Raw genomic sequence first — 26,370 nt, forward strand, 5'->3', positions numbered from 1 at the left:
TCTGTTCATCCAATGAATGAGAATGTATCAAATTTACCAGTGTTAATTCAACTGAGGTCTTTGAAATACATGAGTATTTTTATCTTGAAAAACTTACTATCCCCAATGTTGATTTTTTTTGACATGACAATGCGCAAGGAGCTTTCCAGTCTATGACCTGATAATTGGTAAACCACCGTCCAGCGATTTTTTTTTTTTTTTTTTTTTTTTTTTTTTTTTTTTTTTTTAGTCACGGTTTTTACTTGGCAGTCAGGTATGACAGAAATCTGTGTTGATTGCTAATTTAAGCAAAAATAATTTCTTGGTTCATATGCTGTGTTTTATAATAATTTGATAGCTCATTCCGACAGCTGCTGTTCCCATAAATGTAGCGTCCATGTGATGATGTTCCAGGTATCCTTTCAATCATAGGGATGACTTGTTTGAACTCTTCTGCCCATAGTCTATGTCTATTAAGTGCATAGAACAGAAGAGAAAGTGTAGAGGTAACTCATTGTCATTGATGAGACACAATCTATTTCATAGTTGAAAGACATAGATCATTTTCTTTCCAGAACTGGTTTAATGTGGATAATAAATTGGGAAAAACATACAAGCATGTCAGTGATGTATAGCAACATTGCATGAATCAATGTTTGCAAAATAAAAATGAACTCTTTTACCACAGAGAAATAAAGTATATATTTGTCTAATCCTATGGCAATAGTGTTATGCAGTCCAATAAGCCTTATTATGATATTGTAAATAGTATGGATTATATTTTTCAAAATTATTGCAGCAGTAAAATACCCTGAGCCATACTAGCAGGAAGAAGTATACGATGATAAAAAGTGTCACATGATGCTATCTTGTTTGTTTACATTTTTAGCTACTGGTTTTTGACACCATGGAAAAATCAGTTTAGAATTCATCAAGCGTTGTACCATGGAAACAAATGTATTGAAGAAAATTCAATGATACACAAGTTTCACACAAGCAACACTGCAATGCACTGCAACACAACAGATTCACCTCACTGAATTTGGTGTGAAGCTTCGAAGATTTCTCAGAAACTGCAGACATAAAATATCAGCAGATTTTTAGGTCATTTGTATAATAATACATACTTCGTAATAGTTATGTTTTGATTAGTCGGGAGTATTAACTTCTAAGAGATTCACCATGGTTGGTTCTGAACCATGCAAACTCAACTGAAGGATTTAATTAAGCTTTGTTTCTATTTCCATGATATGGAATACAGACTTATCTTCAAAAAGCAACATTCCTATTTACTCATTTGAAACTTGTCAATCATCCTGTCTTGATGAGTTCGTGAAACTGCTGTTTGGTTTTGGTTAGGTACAAAGCATAGTTTGCCAACAAGTAATCTCTGGTCATCTTGCTGCTTTTCCAAATAGGATGACCTCACCTCTGTTAGCTTAGGTTATATTAAAAGGTTGGAGGAATCATTCTCTTGGTGAACTACTCCTCTAGTTGCCATCAAAAATTGGGTTAAACGGACACTCACCAGTGCTTTCATACAGATGGTGTTCTATCAATTAAAATACCAATGTTTTTGGAGAAACAGAATTATACAGGACTAGAAATGGTACTTATTTTTACAGACCGTTCCCATTGACAAAACCTATGCAATATTTCACCATGTTTCCTTCAAGGCCCAATCAAAATTTTAACCAGAAGGCTTTTGGAAATTTATAACATTCTTCGATTCATCTGGCTGTCTTGGTGATTATTTATTCTCTCCATATGATAAATATTTCCCCTATTTTACTAATCCATGTTCAAATTCAGATTTCACTCTCTTATTGTGCATGTTAACAGTGTGCATCTTTTTAAAAATAATGAGATAAGATCAGAACAAATATATATTTTAGGTGGCATAAATGTTCTGTTTCCATTTAAGATTGCTCCTTTTATAAATGATCACCAATGTTGGAACTTGCCTCAAAGCCTGGATGCTCCCTCTGCATGTAACGCTATGTGTAAAAGCACCCAGTACCTCAAGGATCAGTATGCTCTATTTCTGCTTGAACACTCAAGTTATACATGTTGAAATCCTCAGAACTGAAGACCAGATGGATTGATGTTTGTGGCAGGAAAGATGCTGAAATCTTAAGTCAAGGAAAGTCATCTAGGAACTAAAAAAAATTATAAAGAAAAGTCAACACACATTTCTGAAGGAAAGATTGTGCTTGAAAACATTGCACTATTTGAAGATGTATCAGTAGATAAGGGCAAGCAGTAGATACTTTGCATAGTTGACTCCTGATTAAGGCCGAAATGTATAAAAGCGTGCAAGCCCAGAAAGATAAGCTGCTGATTGAACAGTGGAGAACACTGACTGGTGGAAGATAGGAATTGGTGCTGGGGTTGGAGTTGTTGCATAATTAATTTGTTCATGGTAACTGGTATTACAATGTCAAAACAACATTTAATATTAATAACTATGACCTCCATTTGATGTAATTTTGACAATGTAATACCAAAATAAAGGAAGATGTTTTGAAACTTTTAGGATGGGTACATAAATTATATGAATTTCAATTTTGGACTATATTGCATCTTGACAGGAATAAGAGGCCATCTATTTTCTAAAAAGTGTAAAAGGTATAGAAACACGGGAGTAGGGGGAACCACAAGCGATTATTATAATACAGGCTAACAAAATCATTAAATGTGCAAACCAAACACTGAATTAAATGTCTATATATATGCAATTGTAAAAGTTGTAACCACAAAAAAACTTAACTAATAGATTACAGCAAAATAATTCTCCAGTGTTACAGAGCAATACATAATATTATATGTTCTTTGCATTTTCTAAATTAAAAGAAAATAACTGCAGGGAATGTTCTTATCCTCTGGAGAAATGGTTGTTGATAATTTTTTTCAAATATAGCTTGACTGTCTAATCAATGCTTCTTCATTTACTGCATTTTTTATTTGAACCTTGGGGACGTGGTTCAGTATTGTATGGCTCCTTCATTTAGTGAAAAGACGATTGCAAAACTTCCTTTGTTGAAGTAACTTGTGCATTAAGTTTCTAAATTTGAGATGACTTGAAAACAAGGGCTGAAATGAGTAGTGACAGTAACATTGACTGTGAAGAGAGACTGTGAATATTAAGATCTTAAATGACTAATTTTTAAAATTTTAAGAGATGTATGGATACAGTATTACGCATATCAGAAAAACATGCTTAGGATGTTAATAGAAATATTGTATTCAGATACTAGTTATTGTTCAATGAAATTTTGTGGCCTTAATATAAGAATAATGGATTTTTATCAGCTAAATATAATACTTCTTCTCTCAATTGATATAAGCTCTAAGTAAAATGTTTTAGTGTTTAGTTCACCTGTGAGGTTCTTCAAAAAACATTGAGTGTGTTTAGGTTTCTGGAATATAGTTATGTCCTTTAGACAGTGTATGTAATTTTTTTTTTGGACCGCAATGTACAGAAGCAAGACATAACTGCATCAGTTCTTAACTACGTTTTATATATATATAGGTTTAATATTTTGTGCAGCAATTTTCTGATTGCCCTCTGTGGCAGAGCAAAGAGCGCACAAGAGGCCTGAGTGTGTCAAGTAATTGTATATTTGCATCAAGGATGAAATTCACAGGATAGAGACTGTGAAGGAAGTATTGACTGGGTTAATTCAAGATTGTTTGGACTGAGAGAGAAAAGACAGAGGGAAGATCAATTTTAATTTTATATTTTAAAAATCTTCAATAATTAAAACTTGAAAGACTGCAACTTCACTCTGGTAGTAGTTCATCATGGCAAACATGCCGCTCACTCTTTCAAGACATTGAGCTGAGGAGTTCATTGTTTCTCTCATCACAGACCTATTGATTATTATTAGGATTTTTAGTTTTATTTCAGACTTCCAGTAAATGTCAGGTTTTGCTTTTGAATTGTCAGTGTCAAGTTGAGTAATTAACAATTTTTTAGCAGTTAAAAAGATGGAAGTAGACAAGAAATGAAGATTTCAATATTTACTAGGTCAGGATTACCGAGCATAGAGGGGGATTTACCAGCCAGTCTGAGTAGAGGCTCGATTCAGTTTCAGGATGATAGGAGAAGAGGGGAACTTTCTTTTAGAGATTGGAACCAACAATGCATTGTATTTCCTATTCTTCTGTGTAGGTATTCTGAGGAGGGTTTGGTACAACATGGTTCAAAAGCTTGGATGTGATGTAATTGGGTGGGGGATGTAGGGGAGTGATGTAACGGTTCAGGATGGTATCAGAGACTTTATTGAGGGCCCTCTCCATGGTTTCAGGAGAGGGTGAAAGCTTTTCCCACAAACAGTGTTGAAAAGGCACTCACTTTTCCACAAGATAGTTCTTGCCTGCATTAAGCTGCTGGATTTTTCAAGGCCCAACATTAAAGCAAGAAATAAAATCTGGGACAGGTGCTTTATCAACGTATTTAAATGAAGCACACATCCCCTGGGACTGACTTTCCTCGGCGTCTGGAATAAAAGTTCATTGACCTGAAACATTAACTCTGTTTCTCTCCACTGATGTTACTTGACCTTCGGAGCACTTCTAGAAGTCTCTGTTTCTCTTTCAGATTTCCAGCAGTCTATTATTTCTTGCATGCACAGTACTTCTGTGGGTTGCCTTTCAGAACCATCATAAAAACAGCATTTTGTATAATTTCCCACTTCATCAACTTACGTTTTATTCTAATTTAAACCAGAGCTTGCTACAGCTTTTAACTTTGTATGTGTATTTTGATATGGCATGTTACTTCAATTACCTGTTCGGTTTTATATTTAACTTGTGTAATTCCATTCCATGTTTTGTTTTAAATGTGTCCACAGAATGCATTTTCACTTAATATTTCAGTGCAATTGGTCTGCATGTTTTAGATTTTCTTCTGAGGATCTGACTCGGGATTACTCCAGCCAAGATTTTTGAGCTTCCCATGTGTTACAAAATATTTAGGCTTGACAAAACTGTCTCTTGTGAAATGAGGCTGAATTGCGTGCGTAGTTATGTCGTTTGTCGAATTTCAAATGTACCCCATGATCGTTTTGCTGAAATGTTTCAATGGTTTGAGAAATCGGGCATTTTCAGACCCACGAAAGTACTAGAATTTATTGGCTGCTAATGAGTGGCAGGAGTCAAACAGATTTGGAAGTTAAATATACAGAAAAGATCACTTGAGGTTTTTTGAAAATTTGCAAATATTTCCTTTTCTTTTTTGCAGCATTTTACTTAGTAGCAAAGTCAATTATGGGTGCTTTGGACGTGAATTTATTTAATACATTGCAGACACTGACTTTACAGATTTTGACCTTTGTCATCATCAGGACATAAAAGCCTCCCCATCATAAACATTGTGCCCATCTGTGTCTGCAGAAAGGGCCTGATCACCAAATGTGACATGTTAATATGGAACAAATAGAAGATTTTTTGACGAGACATGAAAAATCACCTTGTGGCAGTTGGCACGACGAGTACATTTCAGCGGAGACACTAGTAAAGTAAATCTGACAAGTAAAGAGGAGAAATGACGGTTATAAGGTGCTTTTTGTTTCACAGTATTTTTTTTGACCTGTCAAGTTTCAAAAGAGCTGAATGGTCGCCTTTGTCGTGTGAAAATTGTAGTCTGAAGCAGTTATCGCTGTTAAAATTGTGAATGCTGTAGTTTAATTGATTCACTTAAGGTTTGATTCTGTCAGATATTAATAATTGCCAAACTCTGTTCAGAGATATAACTCTAATGTGTCATGTTAAAGTGTGTACTTATCAAAGAATTAATATCGTTAATGAACCAGTGGTTTGAAACTAACATTGCATGAAATTGTGTCTGCCCTTTCATTTCACTGAAGGTAGATCAACAAGCTTTCAGGAAAGAAGCAATAACTTTATCTCATAACATTTCAGTACTATTTGTGTGGTAACACGAGCCCGTGCCACTTATTGAAGTGTTTTTTTTAAAGTTTAAGAAAGAACCAAGGTTTTAAGATGGCCTGTGTTTTTCAAAAAGGTTTTATAACTGGATTATGAGACTTGTGATAACCTTTCTTGCCCTGATACCATTTGAGATTAGAAAATGCTTCAGTTAACTTATCATAACTTTGTTTTAATTGCACGAGGTTAGTGACTCATCCATGCAAGAGATTCTTGTAGTTATTCATATAGAAGTTAGTTTAATAAATATTTATAACCATTGCATTATTTTGATCATGCCATACACCAGCAGTCTGAAAGATTTGTCTAATATCTTCACCCATATTCCTTATTAGACTGGTGCTTTCTTGAGGGAATTGAAGAACCAAGAAATATGTTAACTCCAGGTTTGCACCAGGCAGCTGGAATACAGTAGCTTTCACTTACTCAGTCCAATGAGAGAGAATGCAATACTTGATCCCCTATTAGGGAGCCAGGCAGGTCAGGTGACAGAAATATGTGTAGGTGAGCATTTTGGGTCCAGTGACCATAACGTCATTAGTTTCAAGTTAATTATGGATAGGACAGGTCTGGTCCTCGGGTTGAGGTTCTAAATTGGAGAAAGGCCAATTCTGTGGAAATGAGAAAGGATCTAGGAAGAATGGATCGGGATAAGTGGTCATCTATGTGTGGAGCCTCAGGAGACGGGGGAGATCTTAAACAGATTTTTTTGCATCAGTATTTACTCAGGAAACTGGCATAGTGGATATGGAAGGAAGGGAAACAGGCAATAGTGTCATGGAACATATAGAGATTAAAGAGGAGGAGGTGCTTGCTGCTTTACAGCAAATAAAGGTAGATAAATCCCCCGGGCCTGATAAGATATTTCCTCGGACATTGAGGGAGACTAGTGTAGAAATTGTAGGGGCCCTGGCAGATGTCCTTAGCCACGGGTGTGGTGCCGGAGGACTGGAGGGTAGCTCATGTAGTTCCGTTGTTTAAAAAAGGATCTAAAAGTAAACCAGGTAATTACAGGCCAGTGAGCCTGCCATCAGTAGTGGGTAAATTATTGGAAGGTGTTCTGAGAGATCGGATATACAAGTATTTGGATACCCAAGGGCTGATTAAGGATAGTCAGCATGGCTTTGTGCGTGATAGATTGTGTTTAATGAATCTTGTAGAGTTTTTCGAGGAGGTTACCAAGAAAGTAGATGAAGGAAAGGCTGTGGTTGTTGTCTACGTGGACTTTAGTAAGGTCTTTGACAAGGTCCCACATGGGAGGTTAGTTCAGAAGGTTCAGACACTAGGTATTCATGGAAAGATTGTAAACTGGAATCGAAATTGGCTGTGTGGGAGAAGACAGAGTGGTAGTGGATGATAGTTTCTCAGACTGGAGGCCTGTGACTAGTGGTGTGCCTCAAGGATCTGTGCTGGGGCCATTGTTGTTTGTTGTCTATATCAATGATCTAGATGATAATGTGGTAAATTGGATCAGCAAGTTTGCTGATGATACTAAGATTGGAGGCGTAGTGGACAGCGAGGAAGACTTTCAAAGCTTGCAGATGGATCTGAACCAACTGGAAGAATGGGCCAGAAAATGGCAGATGGAATTTAATGCAGACAAGTGTGAGGTGTTGCATTTTGGAAGGACAAATCGAGGTAGGACGTACACAGTAAATGGTAGGGCGCTGAGGAGTACGGAGGAACAAAGGGATCTGGGAGTTCAGATCCATAATTCCCTGAAAGTGGCATCGCTGGTAGACAGGGTTGTAAAGAAGGCTTTTGGCATCCTGGCATTCTTAAATCAAAGTATTGAGTATAGGAGTTGGGATGTTATGGTGAGGTTGTGTAAGACATTGGTGAGGCTAAATTTGGAGTATTGTGTGCAGTTCTGGTCACCTAACTATAGGAAGGATATTTGTAAGATTGAAAGAGCGCAGAGGAGATTTACTAGAATGTTGCCGGGTCTTCAGGAGTTGAGTTATAGGGAAAGATTGAACAGGTTAGAACTTTATTCCTTGGAGTGCAGAAGAATGAGGGGAGATTTGATAGAGGTTTACAGAATTATGAGGGGTATAGAGAGAGTTAATGCGAGTAGGCTCTTTCCACCTAGATTAGGAGAGATAAGTACGAGAGGACATGGCTTTAGGGTGAAAGGGGAAAAGTTTAGGGGGAACTTCTTCACTCAAAAGGGTGGTGGGAGTATGGAACGGGCTGCCATCTGATGTAGTAAATGCGGGCTCACTCTTGAGCTTTAAGAATAAATTGTATAGATACATGGACGGGAGAGGTCTGGAGGGTTATGGACTGGGTGCAGGTAAATGGAACTAGCGGAATACTGTTTCGGCCCAGACTAGAAGGGCTGAATGCCATTTTCTGTGCTGTAGCATCCTTTGGTTCTAGTAGTACACAAGATGTTGGTTACAATGCAATTTTAGCACTGTTAACATTCTAGACACAGAAAAGATGGAACATGGATGAAGTCCTCGTGTACTGGCTTGGGAAGTATGGCAATCAGGAAAGATTAGAAATTTTTCATTCTTTTTTTTCTTCTCTATATGGCTGTACAAAAATATACACTTTGTTGTTAAATGTACTCACTGAAAGTGCAGACATTACCGTGGGACTATCAGTTCTGTCAAATGAAATAATTACCATGAGATCTGAGGACCGAGCAGGTGGTGTAGTTTTTCTGTTAGCCAAAAACTGAAGAGAATAGTCCTACTTATTAAAATTCTGGTTGAACAAATGCTTTGAAAATTAAGCTTACTATTATTGCCATAATTACAAGTTATTATTCAATGTCCTTAAATCTAAACAGGCAAAGCACAGAAGAACCATAGCTTGTTTCAGGAGATGGCACAAGAACAAGTGGGAGGTGGGATTGCTCTGAATAGCTTTTCCAGCAGGCATGAACACAATGGGATGAATGGCCTCCTGGGGTGTACAGTTCATTGGTTCCTTGTATGTCTTAATTGTTTTTCAATTTTTAACAGCAGGTAGTTTGTACCTGAAGAGCATTACTATACATAATATTTAGTTGACTTATCACTTTTGCAAAAAGTGTGAAATAAAGGTACCACATTTCTTAAGAGTACAAATCAATGTTTAGAGCAGTGGTCTGCAGGACGATGAAGAACTCCTTTTTGGATTTGCAGGTGATGGGGTTTAATGTGTTATTATGTGTTAGACCTGTTTTGACTTCTAATTCTAAGATTAAATTTCTGAGTCTTGATCAGTTTAATCACACACGTAATGCAGATTGTTAATTATTTTATTTCTTCCGTAATTTTATTGGTCATTATCTGAAAAGTTAATATCATAATTTCTATTATTGGGAGGGCTAGATCAAGTCTTCAGATCAGTGCCAGTATCGTTAAGTTCACCAATTAAGCGCTATGGACCCATCCACTGCCCTACCAATGATCTTAATAACTAATGTTGAAAGGACTCTTAACTCGATGTTCATATTCATGATTTCATGAATACATGGCCAACAAACTTGTAAGGCATGTGACATTTATCAACAAGTTACTTTTGAAGTGCAGTCACTATTGTTACAGCAGCAGCGATCATTCTGTACCTTCAGTCTCCACAAAAAAACAAATGAGCTAAATTACTAGCTGGGCTACTTTCAGTGGCATTAGTGAGCGAGCAGCATTAGGAGAAGCCCTTCACTGCTTTAAGGTGGAATCATTCAATGGGATCTTTGACCTCCCCACAATAAACAGCAGGATGATGCTCTTGACAATACAATGCATTCTCTAGATTATATGTTCAATCCTTTTGGGCTTGAACCTACAACCTCTGACTCAGAAGAAAGAGCATTTAAGACTATTACTGTGAGAAAGATGCTTCAATATTTTTACATTAAGTTCAACGCTCACAACATAAGAATGCATTTTGGTATAGTGATTCAATTCTTGCTCATACATCTCTCCCAGGGTAGCCAAGAACCCTTTGTTTTTTTTAAATGAATTAACCTTCCAAACAAAATTTTGAAAAAGGATGGTTAAACCAAATATGCTGTTGAAATATGCTTGCCTGGGTTCAGTTGATATGTTTGATGTTGATCAGCTTAAAACTGATTTTTCTTTTCACTGCCACACAAGCTATTTTAAGGCAGTGAAAAATAAGAATATATCCCATAATTTTAGTGTGAATCGGTTTTTGCTCAAAAACGTTTTTTCTTGTGTGGTGAACATTTCAGAGCAATATTAGAGTATTATCTTGCAAATGGGGAGAAAGTATGCTGACGTTAATAGCCCATACTATTGTTGTACCTAATATTAGTCTGTGTGAGGTACATTACTTAATGTGGCTTTAGTTGACCTAACCAACTTGAGTTGACACAGCACGTAAAATGGAGTATCACAACAAAAAAAGACACAGTGAGGGGTCAGGATGATACAGCTACACATAAATATTCCATTAGAGCAACGTGATTACAGGTATGATAGAAGTGTTTATAATTATGAAAGAATGGTCGAGGGTGGATAGAAACAGATTTTCCCGCAGCTGAGAATTGTTGGCCATGTATACGAGATTGAATGCAAAACCTGAAATAAATTTAGAACATGGAGCAAATAAAGTTCCTTTCTAGTGAGTTATGAAGTTGTTGGTAAACGGAAACATTTTTTTTTGTAGGAATATCTTAACTGAAGGCGCATATTCATGATTTGAGAACGGCTACCCCAAAAACTTGGAAAGGCAATGTGACACTTGGCTGCTTGCTGAGGAGGCAGCTCCAATGCATGTTCCATGCACGGGTGTGCAAACTCTTTAGAGGGAAGTTGGCAATTATCATATGCTGGTTGATGATTTGGTAGATTGGCAATTAACATTTGCTGATATTTCAACACTCGCCAGGTCCAGTGGTTTCCTGGTGAAAGTGAAATAATTGCACAGTAACAGTGGAGGACTGTATTATCGGGAAACATGGCAATAAAAGCTCCGTACTCATAGTTGTTTTCTTATCTGAAATGGGGGGGAAGGGGTTATTTCAGTGTTTTGGTAGCTTGTTCCATCTTGTCAGGATTTGTGTTGTCTGTACAGTTTTATAGGAACAAACCCAATCAGCAGCTGGTCATTGGTTTGTAACAGGAGAGGGGACCATTGGAGGGATATAGCTGGGGAGGTAGGAGGAGGCTGGGCTCCATGTCATCTCTGAATCCCGGTGCCTTGGTGTACGTCCAGGATGTTGCAAAAGGACGTGGAGAACATCGGCATCCAACAATTGTTTTCGGGAACAACTGGCTACCTGTTACAGGTGGCTGTCATAACCCCATACCAGTCTCAAAGCTTTCTTGCATCCAGGTGTTTCCAGTGCTCTGTTATTAATGTGTCCAGCACCAATCACCTGTTCAAAAATGCATTTGACAGGCCACTTATGGCTTGTGTGCCAGAACAGGTAATTACGTCAACATGGAACAGTACAGCACTGGACAGGCCATTCGGCCCATGATGTTGTGCTGATCATGTTACCAATTTATACTAAGTGTCCTCCTCCTGTATATCATCCATATCCCTCCATTCCCTTTGTATTCATGTGTCTATCTAAAAGCCTCTTAAACTCCACCAAACTTCTTCCACTACTACCACTGGTAACCTGTTCCAGGCACCTACAACATTTTTTCCTTGTTTTTTTTTAAAAAATAACAACTTGCTCCTCATGTAGCCTTTAAACTTCCCCCATCTAACCTTAAAAGCATGTCCTATGGTGTTTGGCATTTCTACCCTGGGGAAAAAACTAACATCTGCAGTGATGCTGGTTGAAATGAACTGGTGGCCAGATATTCAGATTATTTTGTACATCAGGGTGCAATGAAATTCCTTGCTCACATGAGGCCTACAAAATAAACAGCTACATGGGAATAATAAATACAGCGAAGAGCGCAAAACACCAGAATGGTGCATGGTATAGTAGTGCAAACTGAGGTGCAAAAGAAATGCTAAAGTGAGAAAAATGGAGGAGGTAGAGTTAAGGGTTGGAGACTTTGAGAGTTCAGCTCTGGCTGGATTTTCACAGGGGCAAGGTGTTACCAGCTGCACGGATGTGGAAATCTGAGCATTCTCAGATCAAGCAGATGTGATCTAGGGGAAAGGGAACGTGAACGATGATCCCTTCCACAATCCTTCCCGTCGTCACCTTCTCATGACCCAGATGCTCTTCACTGTCATCACTGCGCTGGACTTGCAGTGCAGCCTGTGTAGCCAAGGTTAAGGTATCGGTTGGCATATGTAAGGAATCAGACGTATCTTCGTGATGGGGTTGAAGGCATACACAATCTCGTTTGATTGGATAGTTGGACAGTCCATAGTATTGGCTACATTTTGGAAGAATTCAACTCCAAATCCTGCAACAACACCCTTTGCCTATGTGTGGTTTACTCCAATCTTTCTGCAGAATGTGGAGTCTGTTGTGAGGGCCCTATTTTTGTCAGCATTTTAACATAACTGGTGCAGTTCAGTGATTCTCTTTGCTGATCAGCGCACTGCAAATTGTCTGAAGCAGAACCGGGAGTGGGCTGTATCCATTAGGATGGACTCCACAGGAGGTATGAGACACTGAGATGAAAGAAATAAGATCTGTATTTATACAGAGCCTTTTGACGTTGCTTCAGAATAACCCAAAGTGCTTCACAGCAAATTAAGGGTGGTTTGTAAATGTAGTCACTGTTGTAATTGAGCAACCACAATAGCCAAATTACATGCTGCAAACTCCCACAAATAAGGATCTGATAATTAAGTTTTCTGATGTTGGTTGGAGAACAGATATTGGTCAGGACATCAGGACAAGGTCTACTGCTCTTCCCTTTAAAGGATAGCATGGAATTTTAACCCCTAATTTCAGCAAGGTTAATCTATCTGCCAGTGTGAGGCATCAAATGTATCTCCTTCGATTGGGCAATTGGACAATCCATGGTAATGTCTACTTTTTCCATGGAAGAAGGAGTTACTGTGAATAACGAGGTCCTTTTTCTATCTGCAGTTTAAATAGAGTTCAGTCCACTATATCTGCTTGCTTCTCCAAACCTCCAAGTCAAGTTGACTTTATTGTCATATGTACAAGTATGGTGAGGTACTGTTATAATGAAAAACTTGCAGCATCACAGGCATGTTGAATCAGACGTAAGTTGAATATAAATTATGCAAGAGGATGAAGAAACAAAAAAAATGCATAACGATATTAGTGCAAACAAAAACCCCACAATCAGAGACGAGTCCACGGCAGTGCAAGAGGTAGTCCATAGTGTCCGTTGCTGAGGTAGGATTAAGGTTGTGCAGGTCGGTTCAAGAATTTCAGTCACAGTGACTTTACTTTGAGGGCTTTATTTTCATCAGAGCATTTTGGGTTATCCCATGCTGTTGAAAGATTTTCTTCATTGAGGATGCTATTGTAATAATTTTTTTTGGAATTGGGGATGAAGCCAACATTTCATGGATTATTCACTTTTCTCCTCATTAAGTATAGGGCACCAACTGGTAGATAACTGACACTTGAAGTATTGTATTGAACTTCTCTAGAATTAGGGTGCAGGTTAGGCACGATTTAACTCGATATCAGAACCTTCACAGAAGACCTGAAGCCCTGTGGTTCCTTGTGCGGCAAAATTCCATCCTCAAACCAGCTTAACCCATTGGCTTCAGAGTGGCCCCTGATCTGGTGATGTGCAGCTGCTTTAGCACATGCAATCAGAAGCTCCTGTCCATCAAAGAATCGTAAGCTGTGTCCCTTTTACCAGCCTGACATATGGTTTCACCTGACAGCTGTAAATCAAATCATTACACACAGTTGCCAATCATCTAGAATGATTGAAAATGGATGGTATGGCTTCATTCGTGAATCTGAGCCAAGTAGTTTGAATTACTTGTGATGGCTGGTGATTAACATGTTGTCCAGCTGGCTATTAAGGATACTATTCAACAGATTGATATCATTGATTCTGCATTCAACTGACATGAATGTGTTCAGGAAATACCTCAGATGAATATTGATTACTTTCAGCTTGACATATGTTCCTATAATTTTCCAAGACATCCAGCAGAAATCGGCGTTAACTCTGCATAATGTGGTAGACAATATGGAAGGGAAAATGTTATTCCAGGACAGACAACACGAAGGCCTTCATAAATTAGCAGCTTGTTGGCTCAAGCTGTAGATTCAGTAAATGCAATTAACAGAAAACTGAATATTTAATACAGGAACTGATGTGGGCATGTAAAATCCAATTCCTCTGTGGGATTGGGATTGGTTTATTATTGTCACATGTATTGAAGTACAGTGAAATGTGTTTGTTTGCATGCCATCCGGTCAGATCATTCCATACATAGGTATTAAAAAGATAGTTAAAATACTGGAGCAACACACAAAGCACTGGAGGAACTCAGCAGATCAGGCAGCATCTATGGAAGGAAATGGATGATTGATGTTTCGGGTCAAGAATCTTCATCAGGACAGAATCAATGCAGAATATAGTGTCTAGTTACAGAGTGCAGTGGAGATAGACAAATAAAATGCAATTTAGACCACCTGTTTTTCTCCACGGATGCTGCCTGGCTTGCTGAGTTCCTCCAGCATCATTGTTTCTTTTTCCTGAAGCATTTAGCGGGTCTGGCAGCATCTGTGGAAAGAGAAACGATGTTTCTTTCCCCCTCGTTGTGATGAACGGTGTCCACTCCGAAACAAAAGCAGAAAATTCCAAAAATATTCAGCAGATTGGAGCGGAAAATAAGCTTTATAAAGCTGCAGGCAGCTTGGGGATGTTTCTGATAGTGAAAGTGGGGCGACCGTGGGGAAAAGCTGTAAACAAGGCTTTCTGGTCAGTGAGTGAATGGGAGTAGTTAGAACAAAGACACAAGAACGTGAGAGTCGCAAAACGTGGAGCGGGAGGACAAGCCCAGCAGGTCAGGTTGGGCAGGTCCTCCACTTCCAGGGAGGAAAAACAGGGAGGGGAAAAATACCTAACTCAACTCGTATTACAGGTGTCATCCACCTCAGTTGACTTGAGGAACAGGCATGATCACTCAGAACAGTGGGCCTGACTTGAGGGACTGTTTGACCCCTATATTTCGGTATTCCTGTCTGATATCTAAAAGTTAATTGACTAGACATCTGCACGGTTTAATGAAATGCAATTTTCTAATGTAAGCAAAACAACAGCCCCTTTGTGAACATCAAGATGGATAAACAACAAGAGATAAGCAAAATTTAAAAAAAAGATTAAAATGTTTTTTAATATTGGTGAGGACATCAGAGATACCTTTTGTTCTTTGAATAGTCACGTATATCTTTTTCACCCATCTCAAAGGGTAAATGCGGTCTCAGTTTGATTTCTGTTTAAGAGACGGGACATCTGATGGTATTCCCTTGTATGGAAGTATTGATAGGTCATGGGTTCAGGTCTCAAGTAACGTTGTCAACCTTCTGACTGGAGTGAGTATTACTGCTGAGGCAAGCATGAACCTTGATCATAGCTGCCACAATTTCAGAGCTGGGTGGGAAATCGGTGTGCAGCGATCCCACTGGAACAGATGGATGCCTCGTTAATGTGTGCAGTGTGGGGTATTGGGATGCCCAGAGGACTTTTGCAGATTTTCTAAGGCAATGGGTGATGCCTCTGCTGTGGAAGTCCTGTTGGTTTTTCATCGCCTAAAGTGGAAATGCTAACAGTCCCCGGAAGGAACCTCGTCCAAAATCCATATGGGGCGGTGTTCCAGAGAGAGCATTCCTGCATCAAGAGGCAACAATTTGGCTTTGCAAAAATCATCTTGTCCTCTGGTAAACTTTGGGCAAACAGTGAGCTGTTGATAAGAGGGTAGACCTTAAGACATAGGAGCAGAATTAGGCCATTCGGCCTATCGAGTCTGCTCCGCCAGGGTCACGTAAAAAGTGATGCCATTAAGTTTTCAGCACAGAACTAGGCTTCTTAGTTATGAAATATCTGCTGATGGACTCTTTCTACTCTCTTAGTTTAGCTCAGCCTTTGAAGCTGGAATAACATTTATGTCTGTAGGTTTCTTCTTCCCAAGATTAACAACTCACTTTTTTTTTCCCTTGACAAACCTTTCATGCTTGCCTTCATTGCTGGGGTGCTGAGTATGAGAGTAAGGAAGTCGCATTGCAGCTGCATAACATTTCAGTCAGACCGCACTTGGGGGATTATGTGCAGTTCTGGTCGCCCCATTACAGGAATCATGTGGAGACTATAGAAATGGCACAGCAGAGGTTTACCAGGATGCTGCCTGGATTAGAGGATATGAGCTATAAGGAAAGGTTGGAAAAAAATTTGGGTTGTTCTTCGTCAAGTGTCGGATGCTGAGGGGAGACCTGATAGAGGTTTACAAAATTATGAGAGGCATAGATAAGGTAGATAGAGTCTTTTCCCTGGGGTAGAAATGTCAAATACCAGAGGACACCTTTTCAGGTTAGAGGAGGGGACGTTTTTTTTTACTCAGAAGGTAGTATGTGCCTCGAGGGATAGTTGTGGAAACAGGCAGTTTGGAGTTTAAGAGGCTCTTAGGTAGACGCATGAATATGAAGGGAATGGAGGCATGTGGATGATGCACAGGAAGAGGACATTTAGTATAAATTGGCATCAAGATTGGTACAACATCGTGGGCCAAATGGTCTCTCCAGTGTTGTACTGTTCCATGTTCTATGACAAGCTCCCTACTGGGTTAATCATGATTTCCCAATGCCATTTAAATCCAGCGATTTGTACTTTGCAACTGTGATGCAATCCATCCATTGTATGAAGTATTTTGCATCAATGTAACATTACTTTGTATTTCCAACTAAAGTCAAAACTTAACCAGGCAGTGAAGAGAATTGAGGTCATCCCTGCCTTGATAGATGTGCATGTTCAGAGGCCAAGCTCCAAGTTATCATGAACTAGTTGACTTGAGCCCACAAGAGGATAGGTCTTCACTTTACAAATACAGATCAGATCCTCTATTAACTTGCCCCTGCTGTGGAGCACAATTATTGACAATAAAGGCACATGACAGGACCCTGGCAAACAGGGACCACTTCCTACATTTTGGGAAGCCATCAACCGGCGAAGGCGAAGTACCAGTGATAAAATTCACCTTCGCTTTCAATGAGCTGACACAACCTTTGGCTTACTGAGAAAAGGAGTATATGAGGATTAAGACCTCAAACTTGGCAGAAGGTTTCTGGTTTAATGGGCAGCTGTGATCCCCAGCATCCTGTGTGTATCTGGGGCAACTTAGAGCAGGTACCTTAAAGCATTGGAACAATATCACCAATGTTGCCTTCACCAAATTCTCCATATCTACTTTGTTAGGGTAAGTGAACCAATGTTGGTGTCCCCTCCTCGACCAACGTTTCAAGTATTCGGTTTCTGCTGATGCTCTCCTGGCTCCATTGGGCAGACTACATCATTCACTTGCCTGTCAGCACGCTCCCGAAATAAATACTACTCTGCGCTCCAGAGATTTCCATTTGGAGAGATAAAAAGGTTCAAGAATGTCCTCAAAACCACCTTTGATGAAGTGTGACTTTCCCACCAAATCCCGGGAGTGCTCAAGGGTGGAAGAGCAGCATTTGGGATTGAAGTGAGAATCTCAAATGCCTGTATCAGGAGCCTGTATAAAGTGGAAGAGGGGTATTACCACACAGGCTGTCCACCCACCCCATCTGGGGTTCCCATATTGGCCTCCATATCACTGAAGAACCCACAGACCAGGAGTGAAAACGAGTCCTCCTCAATGCTGGGGGGTGGGGAATAGCCAAGAGGACTCCGCCGATCTCGTTTTGTCCAATATTTCTCATACCTCCTGGTTATCGACAAACTATCCTTTTGGAATTAACAGATGACCCAGCATCAAGAGCCATTTGTAATTTAACAGTCATTTGAGAGGTTCAAGCCACTTTTCCACCACCCTTGGCGTGGAGTGTTTCTAAACTTCACTGTCTTTGCAGCCCACGCAACAGGCCGGAAAATTTTAAATAGTAGAGAGAGGAAATGGTCAGTATTTCGGATCATTGATCCTTCAGAACTGGAAAAGTAAGAAGACAAGTGTGTTTTTAAACTTCAGAGAGGGACGGAGGGGACAAAGAGAATGTCTGATACGGTGGAAAATGTTTCCTGCTCCAAGTGTTCTATTTCTTTCCAAATTCCAATCATGTAACCATCACAGAATAGTGGAAAATCTATGACGTACTGGGAACCAGTCAGACTAATCCCAGTTTACAGCACTTGCCGAGTATCCCTGCAGGTCATTGTGCTTCAAGTACACATCCAAGTACTGTTTAACTGTGATGTGCACTTCTGCCTTCACCATTCCTTCAGGCGGTGAGTTCCAGACTGCTACCATTCTCTAAGTTTAAAAAAAAATCCTCATCTTCCTTCCAAAACTTCTGCCAATTACCTTAAATCTGTGCCCTCGAGGCTCTTGACCCCTCTTCTGAGAGTACTTTCTCTTTACTCCATCTAGGCCCCTCAATCTTACACATTTCATTCAAGTCTCCCCTGCTCCAAAGAAAACAAGCCCAGTTTATCCAATCCTTCCTTCATGGCTTTAACTCTTGGGTCCTGGCAACAACCTCACAAATCTCCTGTGCACACTCTCCAGTGCAATCCTATTCAGAGCAGTGAGTAGAACTGTATGCAGTACTCAAGCTTGGTCTAACCAGCATTATACATAGTACCAGCATCACCTTGCTGCTGTTGTATTCTCTACCTAGGCTAATAACGGGGAAAATCCTGCATGCCTTTATAACCACTTTATTGACTTTCCGGCTAGTTTTAAGGATCTATACACGCAAACTCTCCCTCTGTTCCTCCACACTACTCAACGTCCTCCTGCTCATTGTGTATTCCCTTGCCTCGTTGCACTCCCCAAGTGCGTCTCCTTGCACTTCTTTGGAATAAATTTCCACTCAACTGGTCTTCCTGCAGTCCAAAGATTTCCTCCCCTCTGCCAACCACATGGTCAACTTTCCTTTCATTTGCACACTCCTCCCATTACGCCCCTTAGACTTGGATCTAAGTCATTAATACAGATGACAAGAAAAAACCAAGGTGCTGTTCCCTGTGGAAGCTGAATGGTAATAGCCCTTCAGTTACAAAAACACCCATGAACCATCACCCTTCCATTCCAGCTACTCACCCAATTTTTGCATTAAATTTGCCACTCTCCCTTGAATCCCATCTGCCTGCACTTTTTTGTTGACCAGTCAACCATGCGGAACCTTGTCAAAAACCTTGTTAAAATCCACGCAGATTGCATCGAGTGCACATCACTCATTGACCCCACCCACACCAACCCCGTTACCTCTTTTAAAAAAATAATCAAGTTAGTTCAAAGTGACCTTCCAGTAATAAATCTGTGCTGACTCTCCCTGCTTAATCTGTGCCTTCCCAGTTTATATTGTCCCTTAAAACTGATACCAATAATTTATCCACCACTGAAGTTAAGCTGGCCTCTCATTATATGGTTTATTCTTTATTCCCTTTTTGAACAAAGATCCAGTATTAGCAGTTCTCCAATACTCTGGCAACACTCTCTTAGCCAGGAAAGATTGAAAAATGATGGTCAGAGTCTCTCCAGTTTGCACCTTTGAACAACAGTGGATGAACTTCACCTGGGCCTGGCAGTTTATCCACTCACAAAGGTGATAATCCCCTTGATTTTCCTCTTTCATTGTAACTCCATTTAGTGCTTCACTTGTAGCTTCCTTGACCCATACCATTGGCATCATCACTTCCTTTGGTGAAGGTGGCTGTAAAGTATTCATTGGGACCTTGCCCATATCATCCTCCTCAGTGCGATGAGTTATTTTCATCTTTAATTAGCCCTGCCCTTTCCTTGGTTATTCTCTTCATATACCGAGAAAGCAACTTTAGATGTTTTATTTCCCTTTTTGTTTTGCCTTTTTCATTCCCTTCTTAATTTCACTCTTTCACTTTCTGCAGTCTTCTATCTACTCCCTCGCTTAAGCGTCCCTCTATTTGCCATACGTGCCCTCCATACACCTCGCCTTTCAAGGGAAACATGTGACAGTTCCACCCGTTATCTTCGTGGGTCCATGTTTACCCCAAAACCCTTTTGTATTTATTTATTGAATGTCCTCATTGCTCTGAGACTGATTTTAACTTCCAATAACAATGATTTTATTAAGAATTTCCAAAATCGCTTCTATCTAGTAAAATTGGCCTCACCCCAGATTAGAATCTTCACTCCTGTTTTATCTTTGCCCTTTTCCATAATTATGTTAAATGAAACTGAATTATAGTTACGGCCATGGAAATGCTCACCCAATTGCTTTCACTTGTCTAGTTTCATTTCCTTAGACCGAATCCAGAAAGCTGCACTCCTCTAAGTTAGTCACATTTGTCAGTGTTTGGGCCATAACCTTCTTAACCTGTCCTATCAATGCACCTGTCCAACTGTCTTTTAAATGTTGTTATTATAACTGACTTGACCACTTTGTGTGGGGGGGTAAAACAAATTAATGTTCCCCTCAAGTTCCTATTAAATCTTTCCCCTCTCACCTTAAACCTATGCCCTCTAGTTCTTGATTCCCCAACGCTGGGGAACAGACCGAGTGCATTCACCCTATCCATGCCCCTCATGATTTTATACACCTCAATAAGATCACCTCTCAGTCTCCTACACTCCAAGGAATAAAGTCCTGGCCTGTCCAACCTCTCCCTATCACTCAGTTGCTCAAGTCCTGGCAACATTCTTGTAAATCTTTTCTGCACTCTTTCCAGTTTAATAACATCTTTCCTATAGCAGGGTGACCAAACCTGAACACAGTACTCCAAGTGTGACCTCACCAGTTTCTTGCACAACTGCACCATGACCTCCCAACTTTTATAATGCCCTGACTGATGAAGGTCAGTGTGCCAAAAGCCGCCTTCAACACCCTGTATACCTGTGACTCCACTTTCAGGTAACAATGTACTTGAACTCCAAGGCCCCTCTGTTCTACAACACTCACCAGGGCCCTGCCATTCACTGTGATAGTCCTACCTTGATTTGACTTTCAAACATGCAATGTTTTGTACTTACCTGAATTAAACTCCATTTGCCATTCCTTGGCCCACTTACTCAGCTGATCAAGATCCTTCTGCAATTTTTGATAAACACCTTCACTGTCCACTATACCAACTATTTTAGTGTCAGCTACAAACTTACTAAGCACGCCTTGCACATTCTTATCCAAATCGGCAATATAGATGACAAACAACAAAGGACCCAGCACTGACCCCTGAGGCACACCACTTGTCATGTGCCTCCAGTTCGAGAAACAACCTTCCACTGTCACCCTCTGCTTCCAACCATCAAGCCAATTGTGTATCCAATTGGCCAGCTTTCCCTGGATCCCATGTGATCTACCCTTCCAGAGCAGTCTACCAGGTGGAACCTTATCAAAGGTCTAAGTAAAGTCCATGTAGACCATGTTTACCACCCTGCCCTCATCAAATTTCTTGGTCACATCATCAAAAAACTCAATCAAGTTTGTCAGATATAATTTCCCATGCACAAAGCCATGCTGACTACCCCTAATCAACTCCTGTCTTTCTAGATGTTTATTGAATCCTCTCCAGTAGCTTACCACAGATGGATACCACAGTTTCCAGGTCTTTTGTTTTCACAGCCCTTCTTAAATAAAGGCACAACAGTTGCTACCCTCCAATTCACCGGCACCTCACCCATAGCTTACCCATATCAGTTAATGTTGGTGTATTTGGAAAACCCCTCTAATACTGCCTTGTACTTTTGGTACATCAGAAATCTGCCTACAAATTTGCTCTTATCTCACGTAATCTGTTTGGACGCCGAACCAGACTTTCAACATTGTGATTGCCCTTTGGTCTTGTGTTCAACACATGTAGTTCATTTGATATAAAAATAGAAAATGCTGAAGGTACTCAAGTTGGGTGGCTTCTGTAGACATAAACAAATTCAGGTTTATGTTCTTTCAGTGGAATTGTTTTGATGGAAGATTATCAACCTGAAACATGAACTCTCTTTCTCTCTCTATGGATGTTGCCTGACCTGATAATCATCTCTAGCATTTTCTGTGTTTATCTCAGATTTCCAGCATCTGCCGTTTTTTTTTGCTTTTTCAATTCGTCTCATTTGCTGATCTGATTTTAACCCATCATCTGTACTGCTTTCACCAATGTTTCTACCCAGCCTTTTTTTTAAATCCCCCTCTATCTTGGCTGGAAATCTTTTTTGGGTAATGAAATATTAAGATATTTTGTCAGTTGCAGAAATAATAATGCTTTTAAAACATCATTTTTATCTGCACTGCCTTCTTAACATGGTAATTCTAGTCAATTATTAAGATAATTGAAAATTTGAGACCTTGTTCACATACAAAATATCCAGTAACTTCCTAGGAGCAATATGTTAAAATGTCTACTTTATATACTGTAGTTATTATCCATATTTGTCTTTTTATCTGCTATAGTTTTACATGAATACTCTTTATTGTTTAACAAGTGCAGATATTTAAATATATTCCACTCAAATCTGGTCTGAACTGCAAGAAGTAGAAGCATAAAAGAAACATGTTTGAAGTGGAAGAGAAATCCAAAATCTTGCCGAGTGAAGAAATGTACTCCAGTAAATTGACAGTTGCGGTGTGGAAAACAGCTGTCATCTAATGTGCACAAGAGAGTTTGCCTCTTCAATGTGATTGGTTTTAAAGCAAACAAAAGAGGGTAGAAATATTTCTGATATGGGTGAGATTGTTGAGTGATTCGGGCTTTGACAAAATACTACTGAGAAAGCCGACCGCAACAGATTCTATCAGGAGCAATAAATTGTTTAGAATGTAATCACAACTTAGAAATTGTTGGTGAAAGGAATCCACTGCACCAAATGTGACTATTTTTAAGATGCAGAGATCATGATACCCAACTTTGAATTAGCTTGCATAAAAAAAATTAAAAGTTTGTACTTTCGCCATAATTTTTCATTTACACAAGACTCGTAAGTTTATAAATCCAAATTATTGTAAAATGTTTGATTCAATTTCTAAGTGTGACAATTAAACAAATTTATGAGATGTCTAGTCTCTGTGTACATGTTTGATGCCTATGTTACTTTAAAAACATTGAAGTAATTTTCACTTGCGTATGTGAGTCGTCTTCTATGGAAAAAGCATTAAAATTGAAAATTTAAATCATACCAGTAATTATCTGTTGAAAGCACCATTATTTAACTTTTTTTCCGCTGAGCAAAAACCCTGCTGAGATCACTTTGGCAGTCGGAGTAGTTCTGATGGTGTACATTGCATATTAATGCAAACCTTGGAAAGACATTATCACTCTTAAGTAGACATTAACTTTGCAAATGCTAGATGTCTTTACCTGGAAAGCCTGTCTTAGCATTTGGCTTTTTGTCAAAGACAGTTTATAAATGATATAATAAAAGGGCAAACTGCTAAGAGCTCCTGTTGTTCAAATATCATTAATATGCATGCTTGCTGTGTATTTTTATGTATATGTATGTATATTTACAAGCATGAATATTTATGTATGCATACTGAAGGATGTACATTTTATTTGTATGTATATATGTGTACAATATTTTCTTCATTATTTGCATTTGCCAATGAAAGTTATGTTAGCTGGTGCATGCTTTTTGCAAATTACATGGATCTCAGTGAAACTCTTAAGACCTCCCTTCCATTTAACTGCAGTAGGAACCATTTTGCATTTTGATGACAGATCAAGTTTAGCAACTTGCATTTGGAACAAAAAAGCTCAAGTGTCTTTCCCTGTCACAATGAGACATTAGGGCCTTGATGAAAAGAGAACAAAGAAGACAAAGTATGAAGCACACAAACAGTGCAAAATAAAACAAAACCTTGTATGACCTGTCAGACGTGTCAGTTGATATTCGTATCTAAGGCACATTATAGTATTACTTTGCAGCTTATAGCTTACTCATCTGTCTTTTTTAATTCATCACACACTAGCCTGCATCTCTTAAGCCCTAAGTGTCAACATTGGATGGGTTCTGTTAATTGACAAATGAGTGTCACAAATGTGAATTGCTGTCTTTACATCAGAGGCAGATAGTCTCTACTGTTTTTTGATGCAGCTATTATTGGTGTAAGCCAGTATAAGACATTCCTCTTAGCCAAAATAAGAAGTGACAGCTGAAGAAGACTTGTCATTGTCTTAGTGCATGTGTAATCTAGTGAGATGTCGGAATGAAGATAAAATGTCAGTTAAAAGAATATGAAAAACTATCTAAAGGAAGTCCTTAAATTACTTGAAATGCAGGTCTGGGAATTGGTGCACAGATGAAATCAGAATATTTCAATTCTGATCTATCAGCTCTATTTAAAACTAATATTTTCTGAGTAACTAGATCTGTTTATCATGCATTTAGGAAAATATGTTGTTCTTCAAGCTTAATTAGGTTCATAAGATGGAGAAAAATATACCTTCAAAATATATAAGCTCATTTATTAGGGGTTCTCCTTTTAGGCCAGTAAAAAAAAATTGCTGCAATAAAAATATGCAGTGGAACCTCCAGAGTTGATTTGCATCGTGCCGGTATATTGAAATTGTTCCTCTTTGAGTTGATTTCATTTCGCAACAAACTGATGAATCATATCAAGAAATAATAAAAACAAAAGTTATGAACTCATCTGCGGTAATAGAGTAAGTTTTCGTTGTATATAAATTGTGAGCAAGGGCGCTTCATTATTTTATGATGAAATATTTTGTAGAAGCGAGGCTTTTAAGAAATGGGCAAAAATTGAAGAATGGTATGATATTTTTCATTGAAATCCAGCCTCCAGAAACTAAAGAAATTTAAGTGCTTAAAATTTCTTTCAAGCTTTCACGATCTATTTTTTGTCCATTTGCTTTCATTTTTTAAAAAAAACACATAAATCTGACGCTGGTAATTGTTTTTAAATATATTCATAAAAATTGCATGTTAATTTTAAATTTAAATAAATTGGAACATTGGTTGAGCCTGTTGTTTATCGGCCATGTGCTCTAGCCACTGCCTCTATATTTTCCCTGAGAGGATCTGATTTTCAGTGATTCTGATTCCTGGGGAGGGAAGAGAGTAAAAGAACTTGTTAAAATGTAGGGAAGGCTCTTCCTTGGCAATATTACCACCCCTCCCAGAGATTGTTCCACAGTCCACTGCCTTTTGGACCATATTAGTACTGGGTTAGAGAAGAACTGAGATTTACAGTATAAAATGGAACATGTTTTTATTCATAAATATGTTCTTGAGTTCCTTGGGCAGCTGTATACACCAGTAGTTTGGATCCTTTTAAATCCTAAAGCAATGTCATATGAATAGCCAAATTTTACTTTTAGTTTATACAAAAAAATTTTTCAGAAAGCATTTGACAAAAATATCATGTAAAAGCCTAGTTAGCAAAATTGGAATATGGTTTGGTTGACTGTATGGATAAGAAATTGCATGTAGAAGAAGAAATGTTGTGGCAAACAGAACACAAAAACAGAAAATGCTGGAAACATTCAACAGGTCAAGCTGAGTATTCCCAGCATATTCTGATTTTTGTTTCATATTTCCAGCATCTGCTGTTTTTTCTTGTGTTTAGGTACTCTTGTGGTAAAGAGAGATGGCATTTCCCAGAGATCAGGCCGGGACTGCTGCTTTTTATGAAGCACATTAATATCCTGGCTATGGGTATGCAGAGTCAAATATCAAAAATAGGTGGATGATACAAAGCTGAGGTGAATAGTATTCGATTGCAAGAGTTTGAAGAAGGGGCAGAAGTGTGGTGGATGAAATTTAACACTAGATAGGTGTGAAGGGACATTTTGACTGAAGGAATGGGAACATAAAACAAGGACTACATCCAACCCAATGTCTTGATGAGTGTATAGAACATAGAGCAGTACAGCACGGGAACAGGCCCTTCAGCCCACGATGTTGTGCCAAACTAATTAAGCTAATGACACCTAATCTTTTCTGCATGCACGTGGTCCATATCCCTCCATTTTCTACATGTGCCTATCTAAGAGCCTCTGAAATGCCCCTATCCTATCTGCTTCCACCACCTCCCCTGGTGGAATTTACACAGAATGTAAATTGTACATAAATTATACAAGACAGCAAAGAAGAAGTCTGTGCAAAGCAGGACATTAGTGCAAAAACACAATCAGAGACAAGTCCATGGTAGTGCAAGAGGTGGTCCGTGGTGTTCCGTTGCTGAGGTAGGGTTAGGGTTGTGCAGGTCAGTTCAAAAACTTGATGGTTGTTGGAAAGTAGTTGTAACTGAAGTGTGGGACTTCAGGCTTCTGTACCTCCTGCCTGACAGTAGCAGCGAGAAGAGGGCACGACTCGGATGGTGAGGATCCTTGATGACAGATGCTGTCACCTTGAGGCAGCGCCTCCTGTAGGTGTTTTGGATGGTGGATACCAGGCTGTATCTGCAGTTGGTCACCTTGCATTCATGGTTATTCATTG

General features: G+C 39.1%; 1 protein-coding gene across 1 annotated transcript in view; it reads left to right on the plus strand.

The window, feature by feature from the left end:
• The window catches only part of LOC127584780 (leucine-rich melanocyte differentiation-associated protein-like), a 755,871-nt gene that overhangs the window by 25,069 nt on the left and 704,432 nt on the right, over positions 1-26,370 (plus strand). The window lies entirely within an intron of this gene.

The sequence above is a fragment of the Pristis pectinata genome, chromosome 30 (genome assembly GCF_009764475.1).
Source record: "Pristis pectinata isolate sPriPec2 chromosome 30, sPriPec2.1.pri, whole genome shotgun sequence".
Taxonomy (NCBI): Eukaryota; Metazoa; Chordata; class Chondrichthyes; order Rhinopristiformes; family Pristidae; genus Pristis; species Pristis pectinata.